Raw genomic sequence first — 4898 nt, 5'->3', positions numbered from 1 at the left:
GTGTGGAGCCTGTGGCAAGCTCCAGTGGATACTCACATTAGAAGTCCCGAGGGTTTTGAAACAAAGATATATCCTTTCTTTCAAGTCATTAGTTCCTTCTGAAAAACAGCTCTTTCCTTGACCCAACCCTGTTAGGGATTGCCTGACGTTGAGACTCCAGGGGTGCATCACTTAGTTTATTCTGTACAACAAACCATTCCATTCCTTAATGGCCTAAAACAGTGAGTGTTGTGCTCGCTTCGGCAGCACATATACTGAAATTGAAACAATACAGAGAACATTAGCATGGCCCCTGCGAAAGGATGACACGCAAATTCGCGAAGCGTTCCATATTCAATCTAGGTTATCAGTGGTGGGAGGAGGGAGGGTGGGGGGGATGGGGAGAGATTGGACAAAGGGCATAAAGAATAAGTACAATTTGTAACAATATACATACTAGTAATATTGATCTGATCAACATATGTCAACATTGAATCCCCAAAATATGTATCATCAATTATTATTCAATAAAATAAATAAATAAATAAATTTCATGAGCTCTCCATAAAAAAAAAAAAAAAAAAGATATTGGTAAAGCTTTCCCAAAACAATAAACACATTTCTACTGGTGCTTTCCAAAAATAAAAAATTAAAAATAAATAAATAAATAAAAATAAAACAGTGAGCGTTTATGATTGCTCATGAGCCTATAGATAAGCTGACATTTCTTCTGCTCTTGGTTGGGCCCATTCACGCATGTGCAGTCAGATAAGCAGCTCTGCTGATCTTGGCTGGGCTTTCTCAACACCCTTGGGGTCAGCCAGAGGATGGCCTTGGCTGCAGTGGCTCAGCTCTGCCCACATAGTCTTTTATCCTTCAGTAGGCTAGCATGGGCTTGTTTACTTATCGGTGACTTGTCAGGGCTCCGTGAGATACAAAGGAATCACCCGAGGTCTCCTGAGCGCTAGGTTCAGAACTGACCCACCACCACTTCCACTGCATTCTATTGGCCAAAGCAGTCACAAGTCCAGTCCAGATTAAAGAGGCAGGGAAATACACTCCCTTGGGAGGATGGGCTGCAAAATCACATTGGAAACGGTGTGGGTACAGAGAGAAATGACAGTAAACATGCGATGTCAATTGAACATCATGAACTGGCTGGTATGTAGCCATCTAAGCTATACAGATGGACACGCCTGTTAAATATGAAACTGCACAGTCAGATTTTTCCCTACTTGCAAGCTTATGTTTGCTTGCTTGCCATAGTTTTATATACATATATTGACAGGACACAAGACTCCTACATCAGAGAAATAGACCAATTATTACAGCAAAATTAGCAGCCAGAGCCTCATATTGTGTCCGTTTCCCACAGCCCAAGCCCCACAGGGTGACATGAGAAGGGCTAGATGTTACCTTTGCATGCAGTGGGCTCCATGATGGGAGAGGAATCCCCAAATCAGGAGACGCTGAGCTTTTAATTTTATTGAGCTGTTGCAACATCCGTCCACACTCACCTCTGGAGAGAGAGATTACCCACTATCCTGGAATGTAAGCAAATCTCCTGAAGGAGAGAGAAAGAAGAGGCTTTATCGTTACTACCCTGGGATGTCTGTGGGGAGGTATATTTCTAAATCTCTCCAGAGAGATACACTATCTTTAGTGTCCGAGGCTGTTTGTTATTCAAACATGTCAGTTCCTAAGAAGGCCTGGACCATACAGGAATGTAAGAAATCCACAGAGAATTCTCTCCTAACAATGATCCACAGCTTACCATATCAGGTGGAAGTGGTTTGTGTGGGCCCATGCTGTTCCTGAGGTCACCAGTAAGCATCAGAGATGTCCTCTTCGTGAATTCATATTCCTTCCTCGACTCATAATCTCATGGGGAGTCTTATATGTCAAATTGTCCCAAGAGGGGAAAAAATGGAACCCAGTTTTCAGATGACTTGCATCCAGGTGGCAGATAACTGGTGTTGCTGTCTTGCTCATGGGGGGCCTGAAAGACAGTGGAGGGAATCAATTTCCCCAGCTGGCAGTACTGAGCCATTGCATCACAAGCACTTTACCTGGAACTAGAGAGAGTCTTGGGGACAGACAAGTAGCTAATGATTTGACTGGATGAAAGTAACATGGAGGTTTGTGGAGGAGTATGTGGATGGATTTCTCAGAATGAACCTAAAGTTGGAGAGTATTTGTGTCCCTTTTGAAAGCTCACCAAAAGGATCCACTGCAGAGGTGGCTGTCACTAATCAGGTGCACAAGGTGAGCTGTGCATTTCGGACACCCTCTATCCCCATCCACCCCAAACCTTGCTCATTAGACTCATGAACAAAGTGGTCATGGTGGCAGGGACTGAGGCTGTGCGTGGGCTCAACCACGTGGCTGGCTTGGCTCCCACCACTGCTGAGGGCTTAACTCATCAACAGCAGACGCCAAAGTCAGCACCGTTCCCTGGGACCCAGCCAGCCACTTCCGGCACCAGCATTCAGACACACTGATTGCCTCATACAGTATGCTGGATATCATGCCAGATTGCTTTTGATCAAGGAACTCCCTTTATAGGAAAAGGAGGAGGGCAATAGATTCTCTGGTCTTACCACGCACCCATCCGTCAGAGGCAGCTGGCCTTGGAGAACAGCAGAACAGCCTGTTGAGGCTCAGATACGATGCTTGGCTCAGAGACAACACCCGGGGAGAATATGCTCAGCATCTGCAGCCAGTGTGTGGGGCTGTCTCCTTCTAGCCAGTGAAGCGGGAGAGGATGGGAGCTTCAGCAACGAAAAATAACTCATGAATTTTCAGTTTATTTTTTTCTAGATTTATTGGAGTATAATTGAAAAATAAAAATCATGTGTATTCAAGGTGTACAACATGATGACTTGATAAATGTATGCATGAGATTAGAAGCCATTCACAAGTGTTGCTGTGTCACTCTTTACAGCTATGAGATTCCCATGGGCAGTGCTCAGCCATCTGGCGTAAGAACAGGGAAGGCAGCGTCAGCATCGGTCTTAAGCAGGCCAAACAGATGTGACCAAAGGCTAAGGTTGTGGGAGGCATCTTTACACACCACCTCAGAGTCCTCTCAGCCTCTCTTCCTCCTCCTCGATACCTGTCTTCACTTCCTATTCTTGTTTTTTCCTACCTTACTCAAGGTTGGATCCTTGGTCCTCTTCTCTCTCTGTACTCCCCCTAGGTGATGTCCCTCGGGTTGGTGCCTTTAAATATTGGTACTGTCCATTTCCAACTTTATATAACTTCAGCCTAAACCTCTCTTCCGAATTCCAGACTCTTATATCCAGGTGCCTGCTCCAGTCCTCCCCAGATGTGTAATGGGCGTCTCAAACATAACATGCCCATACTGAGTCCCTGCTCTTTCCAATTCAAATCCGTGCCACCCTCAGGGTCTCCAAGACAGTTGATGGCAGCTCCGTCCTTCCCATTGTTCAGGCCAGAAACCCTGGAGTCATGTCTGACTTCCATCTTTCTCTACCACCCACATCCAATTCACCAGCAACCCCCAGTCGGCGCTTCCACCAAGTAACCCAGAACCAGATCACTTCTCACCGGGCGTACCCCACCACCACCCCTCACAGGGATTGCTGCAATAGTCTGCTCACCGATCTCCCTGCTTCCACCTTTGCCCTATAGACTCTTCATAACACAGTATCCAAGTTATCCTAAGTTGGCACATGTTCCCCATTTCATCTAGAGTAAAAGCCCAGGCCCTGTGGTTTCTTTTCTCTCCGCATCTAAGTGCAGATGTCATCTTCACAGAGACATCTACACTGACCACCCTAAGTAAAACTGCGATGGTTCCCCTCCCTTTTCCTGCATAGCATTTACTAATCTACTACAATATGTTCATTGTTATTGAAATGTGTTTATTATGTTTGTTTCCTAACCCATTGAAATATGTTTATTGTTTAATGCCTCTCCTCCTCCACTGGAATATAAGCCCCATGAGGGCAGGAATTTTGGTCTGTCTTGTTCACTGGTGTTTCCAAACATCTGATATGGTGCATCTTCAGATGAGGAGTTGTTGAAGAGAAGAAGGAATGTTGGCCACATGAGGGACATTATGTTATGGTAATTTATGTGCATGTGTTAGCTTAGGTGAGGTCAGTTTCCATGGGGCGGGTGGGAGGCCTAACCCTTGGAGTCCGGGAATGCCAATGAGCTGATCTGGGTGAGAAATGACTGACTGCTGATTTGTAATCCAGGGTGGCCTGACTGGATCCTCAGGGCTGGACAGCTCACTCTAGTGACTCGGGTCAGTGACCCGGGGTCAGACGGGCTCTGTGACCTGCTTGGCCCCACCAGGCTCAGCACCCTCCTTGAGGAGAGTCAACAAGAGTGCCCGAGAGTCTGGGGCTGTCCCGTTCTCCTGTCCCTGGTCAGAGGGGGTTGGACATTAAGGGACCAGCCCAACCAAGCCTGGTCTCTGACACTGGTTCTCATTTCTTCCATGCTACTGCAGGTTGGGTTCCTCGGGGAGAAAACTGAAATGGAGTTTATTAGAGTGCCCTGGGGACTCCCACCTGTGTAAGGGAAGGGGCAGAATTGGGAGTGCAAAGGAGAACTGGGGTGCAGACCTCCAACAGGGAGCTCCGGAGCTGAAATTCTCCTTCACAGTTGTCCTGCATTGGGGCACTCTGGGAAGGGTCTGACTCTGGGCCAAGCCGCTCTCTGCAGCTGAGGCAGGCCCTGGAGGGGCTGCCAGCTGAAGGCCACCTGCTGCCACACTAGGTGTGGCAGAGCTGGGTGGCAAGTCCCTTCCTTTTAAAGATCTGAATAGTTCATCTTCTTCTTTGTTCATGATATTGACAAACACCCCTTTCACTAAGACAGTCTTTTTCATTTTTTTATTTTGACTTATATTAAAAGTGCAAAAAAGCCAAAAAAAACCCTTTAAA

At 46.6% G+C, this 4898-nt stretch overlaps 1 non-coding gene across 1 annotated transcript; it reads left to right on the top strand.

Annotated features, from left to right (window-relative positions):
* The first annotated feature begins 230 nt into the window (after positions 1-230).
* Positions 231-337, top strand: LOC134365139 (U6 spliceosomal RNA). The gene has a single exon (XR_010021937.1). It is a non-coding gene; the product is annotated as a U6 spliceosomal RNA (small nuclear RNA).
* The last annotated feature ends 4561 nt before the right edge of the window (positions 338-4898 follow it).

The sequence above is a fragment of the Cynocephalus volans genome, chromosome 1 (genome assembly GCF_027409185.1).
Source record: "Cynocephalus volans isolate mCynVol1 chromosome 1, mCynVol1.pri, whole genome shotgun sequence".
NCBI classification, from domain to species: domain Eukaryota; kingdom Metazoa; phylum Chordata; class Mammalia; order Dermoptera; family Cynocephalidae; genus Cynocephalus; species Cynocephalus volans.
Note: the sequence above shows the minus strand (reverse complement) of the source record. Positions and strands in the feature narration are given on the sequence as shown.